The sequence below is a fragment of the Ostrinia nubilalis genome, chromosome 7 (genome assembly GCF_963855985.1).
Source record: "Ostrinia nubilalis chromosome 7, ilOstNubi1.1, whole genome shotgun sequence".
Classification (NCBI taxonomy): Eukaryota; Metazoa; Arthropoda; class Insecta; order Lepidoptera; family Crambidae; genus Ostrinia; species Ostrinia nubilalis.
The window spans coordinates 16,322,855-16,335,283 of NC_087094.1; the positions used below are offsets into that span (position 1 = coordinate 16,322,855).

At 35.8% G+C, this 12,429-nt stretch overlaps 2 long non-coding RNA genes across 2 annotated transcripts; one reads left to right on the plus strand and one right to left on the minus strand.

The window, feature by feature from the left end:
* The first annotated feature begins 7,720 nt into the window (after window positions 1-7,720).
* Window positions 7,721-8,760, plus strand: LOC135073661 (uncharacterized). Its single transcript, XR_010257679.1, has 3 exons — window positions 7,721-7,942; window positions 8,255-8,419; window positions 8,497-8,760. It is a non-coding gene; the product is annotated as an uncharacterized LOC135073661 (long non-coding RNA).
* A 58-nt stretch (window positions 8,761-8,818) lies between these two features.
* Window positions 8,819-9,932, minus strand: LOC135073660 (uncharacterized). Its single transcript, XR_010257677.1, has 3 exons — window positions 9,845-9,932; window positions 9,531-9,758; window positions 8,819-9,058 (listed from the first exon to the last, which is right to left on the minus strand). It is a non-coding gene; the product is annotated as an uncharacterized LOC135073660 (long non-coding RNA).
* Window positions 9,933-12,429: the final 2,497 nt, after the last annotated feature.

The window sequence follows — 12,429 nt, forward strand, 5'->3', positions numbered from 1 at the left end:
AGAACGAATTTGTCATTCTCTACCCATCAAACCGTCGATATTTTTCAGCGTGCTGTTAGCCAAATAGAACAACACACGAAACATTACCCTCCTTCTGGCGCAGTCGGGTAAAAAATAGTTTTGGAACTGATTTTTGTAAAACAGTATTCTGATCATTGGGTTTTTTAAACTTATCCAGATCACCAAAAACTATTAAATTATTAAGATAACGATGTTTGTTATTATTACACCAGTCGATGTATAGTGTCACCTAAATTAAATACGCGAAATACTCGTATACCATACCTAAATGACATACCATGTGATCCTACCTTACAAAAACAAATGACACAATAAATATGACTGAATTATCACGAAAATGATTATAATAAAAAGCCTATAAGGCTTCAAAGCTCCCACGAATAACGCCAAAGTAATTTCACGACAAACTATATTCAATGCGTCACAATTTATTAGGGCAAGCTTTTTGTCTCCTCACAAAATTGAAAATCATGAATAGTACCACATTCATTTCTATTCCACTTTACGAATTAACAAAACCGAATGCCTACTCATCGGCGAGCTCTATTCTGCTATTTATATTCCAGTCCCCTTCATGGGAACTGGGTCGGACAACAATGGACTTTATTAATGCAATGAAATAGACTATTTTCCACTTTCCCACATTAATTTTGTCTATCAAAAGGAGCCCATTTTAAGTTAACGAGGACGTACGCTCGACGGCAGATCAATTTTCTATGAAATGACGAGTTTCCTCAATGAATTCTATAGACTATTAGGGCACAAAATCGATAAAATCTTTGTATTTTGGTCGCTATCTTAGGGTGAGTTGCACTATCTTACTTTGACTTTAACAAACGTAAAAAACTTGTTAAACTCCATAAAAAATGCACCGGTTATCGTAATAGTTAATGATAAAGTTAGATGTTGCAACTCAGCCTTAGAGCTAGTTCTCAAGGCAATGCAGTTTTGTGGGATCCAGTAATGCATCCCGCAAAACTGGACTGTCGTTAAACACACGTGTATTTGAAATTCGAATTACAAATTCGGATCGGTTTTTGCGGGACACTGCAAACGGAATGTTCGTGTGAAAGTAAATATTAAAACACGTTTATGTAACCTACTACTAAAAGGGATCCTAAAAAAACAGTTCCTGCAAAATACGGGATGTCCGCGTGGGAACAAACCCTTAGTATAATTATTAAAAGTTTTATCGTTTAATTTCAAAATGATATGAAATACACAAGACCATATTAATTTTTGATACAAAAAAAAAACGCTCTAAAGTGCCGCTGTCCATACAAATTTCATATTTCCCATACTTTCTATGATTAATTTGTTCAGTGACTGACGATGAATAAGCATTTGCCCTTATAAAAGGCATAATTTAATTACTTTCCATTATTACTGTCGAAAATAAAAAACAGTAATGATACGATAGGTCAACGTCTAGAGGTCGGAGGGAAAATTTCATTTTTATGAACGTTATTACTTTTTTGCATTTAATAAAAAATAATAATTAGGTATTAATGTGTTTTGAAGACATTAAATGCATTCATTTTTTAGGGTAGCGCACATAATTTACGTTTTAAACAACATGGTTTCATTTAACTTTTACAAAACAAGGGCAAGGGTTTATAAATAATATAATTATGTATGTATGTATAATGCTGTTTACGTTTTCGCTGACAACATGTTATTCTATTATTCTATTGTTCTGTTTACTATACAAAATAATATACATAAACTGATTAAAAAGAAAAAGAAGTGAGTTTATTTATTCAAATAGTAATAAATATGTTTATCACAAGAGCACTTTTTGGTTGAAAGAGATTCAAGGGTATCGGAGTAACTTATTAGTAATAATGTGGTACATATCAATTTGATTAAATAAGTTATATGTTATTTTATGGGATAACTACACTCGGCATCAAAGAAATCGTATCTCCCGCGACAAAAACTTTCAAGCGTATGCATCCCCAGTTCCCACCATTATTGGTATTATTTGAAAGCCCAATTCTAAACTTAATTTCATTAAAGGAAAGGTTGGTACCCGATAAATGTGTCTTTAGAAGGATCCAGTGTTGCTTCTTAAAGCGATTTTTTTGACGTCGAGTGCCTATTTGATGTGTAATTAAATCAAGTTATAAAAATCGTTGTTCTATTGGTGCAAATTATAAATTAGGTTTACAATGACTATCTCTAACCGGCTAGTGTTGTCCTCAAACTTACGGCTAATACCTGCCCAGGCGAGCTCATTACCTAATCCCGTGTCCCTTACTCCTACACCGTATTAGGGATGAGCCCATAAATTATTATAGTGCCGGCACTCCACTATCAACTAAGCGAGAGTTTGATACGAGTAAGATAGTTACACCCGTATTCACAAGCGATGCTTGCTTAAGTGAAGCAGCAAATTGTACGCACAGCGTTGAATAGAGCTCTGTGATTGGTTCGTGTGTGACTCTATGCGTCCACGCGCATTGTGAGACCTCATAGTAATGTTTGTGAATAAGGGCGTTAGAATAGACTTATTCAAATCTCACTTGATTTTGATGGTAAAAAATTAAATCAATCTAAGGACATCATTCGCATTTTGAGCATAAGTACAAGTAATTATAGATGGTGCAATTTGAAGCATTTTGCCTATTTCACCAATGATATTTTCATTAAAAATGTAGACGTCCAATGTGATGTTTACAAATGCGCTTGTGTCAAAACGCAAAGGAACATAATTTTAGCGATTGCATTTGTAAGTTATTCTGATACTCGTAGGTCTAGGCGCAGACCACCGATTTTTGGGCACGTATGGAAGTGCGCACATTACACCAATTTGGTATCGGCCGATTCCTTATACAAATTAAAATCGGGCCCACTATCGGCCATCTAAAAATCGGCGGTTTGCGCCTAGGCTAAATCTACTAATCTACTAGTTTTGCAACTTACGCAGTTTATCGCTTCGCACTGGATACTAGTCCTAACCCGCTGCTTGCTTTATGAATAACGTAGATACACAGACCGCGATCACCCTGGACCCAGTGTCCTGCGGTCGATGGGATTTTTCAATTGGGTCCGTACAAACACTCCAAATTTATTGTGACCCTCCGTAATCCGACATAGTTTTTGCATTATACAAGTACCTTAATGGATTGGGTGCTTTAAGAATTTATGGCAATGAATTCTCTCTAGGTTTTGAAAGGTTTTAAAAGGTGTCTAATTTTATTAAATTTTAATATCTACATCATCGGTGGACTATTGGAAGGTTTTCATTAACGTTTTTACAAACATTACTATGAGGTCTTACAGTGAGCATATACGCACAGGGTGACATATGAACCAATCACAGAGCCATATTCAACGCTGTGCGTTCGATTTGCTGGTTCACTTAAGCAAGCATCGTTTGTAAATACGGGCGTAAAAAACAAAATCACAATCGATTCATTCATTTGAAGCGGCTATGACGTATGGCGAAGCATGTAAGCCTCAAACACTTTCCCCTTTCAGCGTTGCACAATACAGGATGAGTGACATGTACTCGTAGGTTGTGACTCTAACAATAACTCGCCCGTCATAACATCATACTAAAATCGTAAAAGCCCTAACCTAGTACTTTTAACAGAGTAAAAATTTAATAAAATAAAAAATAAATCTTTGGACAATTTCACACAGCGCCAGCCAGCCCCAAAGTAAGCAACTTAATGCTTGTGTTATGGGTGCTAGCTTAACGGATACACTACTTATATACTTTTTTTTTTAAATACATAAATATTATACATAGTCACACCTAGACCCGTCACAGAAATTAAAATTCATCATTTCAATTTCTGCCCGGCCGGGAATCGAACCCGGGACCTCTCGGCATAGTAGTCCGTTCTGAACCACTACACCAAACAGCCAATTTAAAAAATACTGGCTCTAAATAAAGCCCAAAAAAGTCCATAAAACCGGCCATTCAAAACCCGCAATGATTTGCAACGGTGAACCCCAGCGCAGTGGTTTACAAACTTCAGGGTATTTCCCGTTCTGCCCGGTTAAGCCGTCATTCCAGTACAGTGCGCCGTCACTGCACGTATTCTACGCGCACGCAGCCGTGAGGGACTGTGTGTGACATCTGTTATACTTCCACGTACGTCGTACACGTACGAACTGGAAATGCGTAAGATATTCACGGATAAAACGTGGTCTCCGGCCTGCGTTTGGGGAAAGTAGGACACTGGACTGTTTACTTTGTGAAACTATGTTGTGTGTTTTGCTATTATCATGATAGTAAAAATTATATTCGATATCATTGTTAAGGCTGAGTTGCACCACCAAACTTCAATCGTAACTATAACGATAACCGGTGATTTTTGTATGGAGTTTGACAGAACTTTTCACGTTTGTTAAAGTAAGATGGTGCAACCTAGCATAAGTTAGTAGGTTGTTATTGACTTAAAAATGTAAGGAGTCAATTTTCGTGATTTAAAGAGTCATCCAACAGTCGACTGTAAAATACTGTGAATATCACCACAATATTTTAGAAAATAGGAACATACATAATACACTTAATTTTATAAGGAACTCTGGCTCTTTATAAGCTGTACTTCAGTCGGTTTAAAAATAAAATAAATAAAACGTACTCAATCATTATCTGTTGACCAAAACAAAAAGGGTTCAAGCACCTTTCAATCACATGGACACATAACAATCCCGGGTGAACGGTAAATAATAATAAACCGGGAACAATATTGGGATGGCACGCAACACCCATCCGGGAAATAAATAATAATATATGAAGATAATTTAGAATATTCGACACATTGTTCAGATACGGTTATTAAAGTAACTTTAGTAGTTATTATCGCTTGTACAGCTTCGAATATGTTTATACCAGCTGAAACAAAATACTTGAAATACGAAGCTACGTTTTACAATTGCTGGCGCAACCACGTTTTGCCTCAATAAAAGGTACGCACGACGCGGCGACGGTAGACACAGTCAGCGTCAAATAGTTGGTAATGAGTAAAGTAGCCAAAAAGTTGATTAACATTTTTACTAAGAAATGGTCTCTTTACAACACTAGCGGCCGTCCGCGACTTCATTCGCGTGGACCCCGTTTTACCCCCTTAGGGGTGGAGTTTCGAAAAATCCGTTCTTATTTATTTATATAATTCACTGTGGACTTACAGTTTTACCCAAAACGTCCATCAGCGACAGAAGTACATAATACATAATACAGTAGTGGAAGTCTACACCCTATAACAGGAGGGTAACCTACCTGTAAAATTTCAAATTTGTTGGTGCTATAGTTTATGAGATTTCGTGATTAATCAGTGTTTACTCGTTATGACGTGGAGTAACTCTCGCTCAAGTTTTGACACTGAAAATTGTCTGAATATAACAAAAAGGGGTTAATTTCAAGCACCTTTCAATCACGTTCCCGTGAATAACAATCCCGCGGACGAGCGGTGATTAGCAGTCATAAACGGGAACAATATTAGCGGGATGGCACGCAACACGGAATCTGGGCAAGGCGGCCCCGATAATCCCTTATTAGGGACGCAGAGTGTACGCTTTCAGCGGGATCAAGGATTATCTAGGGAAATTTTAAATAATTGATAAAGAATTTGTCAAATGATTGATGAAATAATTTAGTAATGTGACAAAAAATAGCCTAGCAACATGCTGATTCGAGAGTCGTCGTCGTTTAGATTCTATCGAATAAACTTGAATGAAACACAGGGAAAACAGTCAATGAATCAATCAACGACAAAAAGATGAATATTCATTAAGAATATTGTGTATCAAACTGTATTTTTTGATGCGGATGCACTTATGTAAAGTAGTTTTAGATTAGTGTTTTATCCAACTTTCATCTGAATTATTTCAAAATTAAATGTAAAAAAAGAATGTATAAAATTCAGTAACAATCCCAAGCATATTTCTGTTATAGTAATATTAAGTAAATATAAATTTTAATTTAAACACACCCCTCTAAATTTAAAGTTTTCAACTTATTCAAATCAACCCGCACCCCCCTCACAACTTACACCACACAGGGCTGTCAAACCCGAGAATTACACGTTTACACGCTACACATCGGGGTTTATCTTGTTTATCCAGACTGCGGGTGTCGACATATTTGATTACAATTGAAATTCGCAGGGGTAACCCTACGCGGGAACTCGGTATGCGAACCTTTACTTAGTCAAAGTGCGAATATGCGGTTCGAAGGTGTCGCTTTGTAACCCTAATTAGTTTTGAATTTGAATTCGAAAAAAGAAGAGAACGTGCGAATTGAATTTATTCAAATTCCTCGGGGATGTATACTTTTATTTTTATTTTCTAAAAACATGGTTTGAGCGTCTGGTTCTTTTGTATTCATAGTTTATTTAAAATTTTTAATTCAATTTGGGGTATTATCGTGCCCTAAATAATGGATAAATTATTTTGTGTATGAAGTAGATGACTATACTTCAACAGGGTTAATACTGGGATGTGCTTTTTAAGAGCCTACCAAAAATAAATGAGTTTGTTAAGAGTTTTTATGACAACAATTTTATTTATCTGTATTCACTGCATCGTTTAATAACTCATCATCTACCCTGAAAGCCCGTTCATAAAAAACGAAAGCACTTAAAAGCAGTGAAATCGCAAAACATAACCGAATTAACTAAACGATGAATAAGCAAAAGCAGTAAGTAGGATCCCATTATCGAAAATAAACATTTCATTGTCCGGGCATTGTGGGGAATGCCCGCCCTTGGTTAGAACGCGAAACGGCCAGCATTGTTAGGCTAATGTGGGTTATTGTTGGTTGTAAAGGCAGAGCTCTTACGTATTGAACTTGCCAGTATAATGTGAACCTAACAGTCGTTTGAAAACAAACTCTCACTGTGGTAAAGAGAGAAAATAAATCAGGACTTTATAAAGGTAACTAGGCAAACAGTTCTGCCTTAAAAGGGTTATTCTACTGTTCAGGTGCTACAATGAGTTTTTGTATTTTGATGATAGTCCACTTTTTATAAATTGAGCAAAAGAACCAACGTAATGGAACAAATGGAACAAAAAACCCTGAGAAACTTTTAGGGAAAATCAAAACTGACTTTTCGTGGAAAAATAAGCCATTTTTTTAAACTTTTACATACTTAGTATTTTATCCGAGAAATAGCTTTTATTATTTTCTGTGTATCAAAATAAGCTACCAACAACCATGCCCAGCAGTGCGATTCTATAAAACCTTCACCTAGACATCGCAACTAAATCCGCGATGAGTTTTTAGATTTGCATTCTATAAACTCGATCGTCGGCACGAATTTACTCTAGCGCTACGCTTGTCGGCGCGGCAGCGGGTTGAACTAATTGATCGTGAGATTTTGTATGGGATGACGTTTTGAGTGGCATTCTGTAAGGAAATTCCAGCCTCATTTCGAAACACACTTCGCACTCGAATGCGCTCCAAAATGTCAAATAAAAAGTTAGTATTTTGTGAGTGAGAATAGACGGAGTTTTAGAAAATTGCATTAAAATTAGTACATTTATTAGTGTTCAAATGTGTTAAAAATAAGTTTTGTGATATTTATTTGAACTAAATTATGCATATTAGGGATGACACGAATGTTTTTATTAAAGGAAAATGGATTTCAACTCGAATGTAAAGGTAAGCTTATGTAAAGTTATTTTTTTATTAAGTACATTGATATTATTACACAGTTTAAAATAGATTTCAAACAATGAATACATGGATCTTCATACAGTATCAGTAGCTAGAGTCTGTATTTTATTACATACTTCGTCCTCATTGGAATACCATATATAAATTTAATGATTTGTTTCAGAGATATTATGCACCTTGTAATTTTTGGCTAAAGGCAGTAAACTGTAAAGTAATTAATAAATTTACCAGCAGAGAACGATAACGTTTTTACTGTCGCAAAGGTTACGATGCAAGAAAGTGCAATTGGTAGGTAAATTGGGTATCAATTTTGTAATAGTTTTTTTAGACAATTACATTGGGACAGTTGCATTTAGATAGCTTTGAAAACCACTAGGGTTTGATATAAAGCTAACGAGTTCACAATAGGTACATTCACATACAATTACATAATAAATATTGTTACATTAGCAAGGAAATTTAGTCCTTAAGCTTATATGTAATACAATAAATAACTTATGTCCTTGTGTGATAGAGCAGGTCTTTTTCCTGTTCTTTGATCACCCTTATGTAACCTCATCACTCGAAGAATGTGTCTTCTAATATTATTTCTTTTTTCAGATAACAGATAAAGATCTAAATAAGTCAAATGTGGATTCAACTTAATATGGTGGAATGGTGGTGCTATGCAAGTCTGATTTATTTTTAATCACTGTATCTACCTACCTATAGTAAAAAAACCACTTAAGAGATGTACAAAGGCTGGTGATGAAGTGGTTTTGCTTGGTGAGTCACTACTACTTAGGATGTGAGGCAATTTTAATTTTTGTAATGTGTGATTGATGCTTGTGTTCTTTTTTTAGGTGATTAAGGATATGCTCCAAGCGCCTGCCTAATGACACCAGTGAGTGGTACCGAAGATAATTCCCCAGAAGCACTCATATTCTGCAAACTATAAATCAAACATTTTACATCTCTATGTACCTAAAAGAATAATAAGTGTGGATATGTACAAACTTTCATTAAAATTTTTGTTTCATCTTAATTATTTTGAATAATAAAATATACCTATGTATAAATGTATTTCGTATTTAAAATAATTATTAAGACTACCTCTAATTTTATCATTACTTTCTGAGGGGCACAGTAATAGAAATATGTAGTAAAGAAATTAAACAAATAAAGCTGTAGTAATATTTTATCTTTAATCCATTTATTAGCTTCTGCTAAAGCTTCCAATCCTTTTCCCAGTTCAGTCAGGGCTTCAGTCAGTGTCTCTTCTCTTTCCGCTTTGCGTTCCACACAATGTCTGCAAGTCCTGCTGTTCTACCACCCTCAGGAATCTCTCAGTAAATGTTGCGTATTCCGATCGCTGTTGAGACGGCGGTGGAGTAACAGTACGTGGAGGAGTTGTGGAATGTGATGCTGAAAAAGACAGTATGAAAAATAATGTATTAAGTTTTAATGGCATTTGTGACATAAGTATGTGCATGGCATAACATCCATTCAAGATAGTTTTCTATATCCGAAACAAACTTAGTGGGTTGGTTTCAACTACATCTCTATTAGGTACTTGGGCTTAAATAAAATACACTTTAGTAAAGTAGGTACCTACTGAAGCACTTTGTCATAAACTGCACAAGTAGTTCATGATTATTTCATTAAAAATAAAAAAGCCCCAAACTTCGGTGGTTTTTGTCAATTTATATCTGACTGGTCTTTACAAAATATAAAAAAGTTAGAACAAAATCATGCATTACTCTTTTAATTTCGATTTCGGTGGGGCTATTAATGAATCCAACGAGCACACTTTAAAAACCAACATTCGTTGCACATCTTGTGGTTTGCTTTTAAAGAATGTTAAGTGGGTCAACCATGTTGATAAGCGGATACTAACCTTGGCCTTTGTTCATTGTTTGTAATGTTTATAGTGTTTAGCGCACGGCTTGTTCCTCCTACTGAAGCTGCCAACCTCGTTATGTGGTATTTTTATTCTGTATAATGGCTTCAATGGTGTGTATTTCAAGAAACCCTTTGCTAAGCCAGGGTTTCTTTTTTTTTACATAAATTCGAACAGTTTCAACTTGGGACTGACGATGGGTGAGAGGATCGTGCCTCATTTGGACTGAAACATTTTAAATTAATTACATTATTACTTAAGTAACTTAAAAATATAGTATAAAACTTTCACAAACACAAATGTATACTTACTTTAAGATAATTTCTCAATCTCAAACATCAATAACATCAAACGTAAACAATCAACAAGTAAATTTGACATTTTGTTTCGTTTGTAAGAGCACAGATTATGTATGCTATGAATTAGAGATTTCTAGTTTTTAACGTAAAATCTGCCTTAATTTGTTCAGATTATGACATTTAAGTTAAAGAAATAAATAATGACTTCAAGTTTTGTGCCAAAATCTCAATATTTTAAATAAAAAACTTGAATCGAAAAACTCGACTAACATTTTTGTTGCGTGTGTCAATCCCTAGGCCGCCTCACTGTTCACTTGTCATCACTCGCGCTGAGAAATGTTTACAGAATGCCGAATCAAGGTCATTTTGTAACTTATGTGAAGGGACTCTGAACATCGTTGGGTGAAGGGAGTTTTTGTTAGAATTTTATAGAATCGACATGCAGATCTAGGTAGTAAATCAAACAAAAGATAAAGTTTTTAGCTTAGTTTTAATCCTTCAAGGATTGGATTGGAGAACGACAGAACTAATTTTTACCAATCTTTTACGTCACCAATGTTTGATAGAAAAACAAAACACAATACGAGCAAGTCACTGCAAAACGAAAGATATGACAATATCGAGTTATTTATTCACTTTTATGTCGCCATCGGATGTGAGTTACGACAAAAACCAACTGCTGTGCCAATTGTATGGGTCTGTTCGACTCGGTTCGCGCTCTTATCTGTTTTCTTGCGAGTGTTATGTTTGAACATTTTGTCGTATTAGATCCTTCTTTTGGCCTGTTAAAATACAAGAAGCGTTTTGTAGACTACACATTCTGGATATTACAACATTGTGTATCTCTTTGTGTATTTACAAAGTTGCTTTGTTAAAGAAACAGACAAATAGGAAGGTTTTGAAGGTAATTCCCCATGTAGATAACTATCGTCCGTATTCACACACATTACTATGAGGCCTCACAGTGCGCGTGGACGCACAGGGTGACACACGAACCAAACACAGAGCTCTATTCAAAGCTGTGCGTTCGATTTGCTGCTTCACTTAAGCAAGAATCGTTTGTGAATACGGGCGTATGTACTTAAGTTTAGGTCATGTAGAGCCAATCTACAAATAAAGAATAGAGAAAATGAATGATTGAGTAAAGTTTTCTCTTAATTGCTAAAGTTGTTTTATTACCGAATACTATTTTTATTTTCGTGCGCTGAGTTAGACGTCGATTTTTAAATTCGCTTCCAGGATTTCAAAGTATTGATTAACCTGCAGAGTGCAGAGCATAAAGCATATTTCAAAAAAGAAAAAAGGTCGGAGACTATTTGCAAGTTATTGTTCACTGGAAATGTTTTTCAATTTCCCGATATGTAAGTAATGGAAGTATCAGAACACTTGTTTCTCGCCCAACGCTGTTCAATTGACACGACCCAATCTGCCGGTACTGGGGTTCTATTCCCAACAACTAGTTCAATATCGTGCCTATCTGTCTCACTTACTCACGCAAGAAAGTGAAAGAGACGGATGGAGTAGAAATGTTTTTGAATTTGTTTTGCAGAATAGACCCTCTGTCGTAGACATCCGTGGAACAGAAATTGCTCTTTCAAAGGGACAAGTACGGTATTCTATTCGTGTAATACAATCTCAAATTTATCAATACAGGGTGGAGCGAATCAATGGGCCCTGGAGGAAATGTAGGTATGGAATACGGGTTTCTTGATGTGAAACAATCTTTCACTGAATTGCTGTTTCGAAATTTGGGTACATTGCGTAAATGAAAGTAATGAAGTAGAAGACAATTAATTAAAAAGCTACACGTGTAAGGAATTTGTTATTCCATTTAACATGTTTTGTAACGGGCGACTTATATGATTAAACAAGTAGGTAAGTATTGTGGTTTACTTTCTACCTCATTACATTACCTATGTTATTTGTCAATTCAATTGCAAAATCTTAGGTATTAGAATAAAATGTATTATTTTTGGGAAAAACTCTGGGAATTATGCCCAAGTTTTCTCTTCAAAAGTGCCTATACTTTCACCCTGTATCAAAAAAGAACATACCTATTTCCAAATAATAACTTTTCGTTAAGTGATCTTTCCAACTTTGGCGTTTATCTTCAACACACAGCGTAATGTATCGATACACTGCTGGCGCAAACAACCGCGCAAAATATTTACGTTTCCCCTGGTCGGATAACAAAAACAGTGTAGTGGGAGCGGGAACAAGTTTTTTCCGGTTTTTTGCCGGTTTTTCAATCTCGCTGACAAATATCGAGTATGAAACTATCGAACAATTTGCAAAGTTTGTTTGCTGGAAATTCGCTTAGCCAGCGTTTCTAGTCGGGTGATCTAGCTTTGTTTGGTTGTGGCCACTGTGGTATAGAGAAAAAGCAGAATTTGACGTGCAACTGAGGTACACGTAGAACGCCTGTTCGAATTGTTCTGACAGTAGACTGTGGGGTTCATAAATTGTGGCTACAACGGTATCAATCAAATTTTTATAGCCACGATAGCCCAACGGTGAAGTGGTCGAGCTGGCCGACTCGAGATCCGAGGAACGCCGGTTCGAATCCCACCGCCGCTCGACTATTGTGGTGAGCCCAC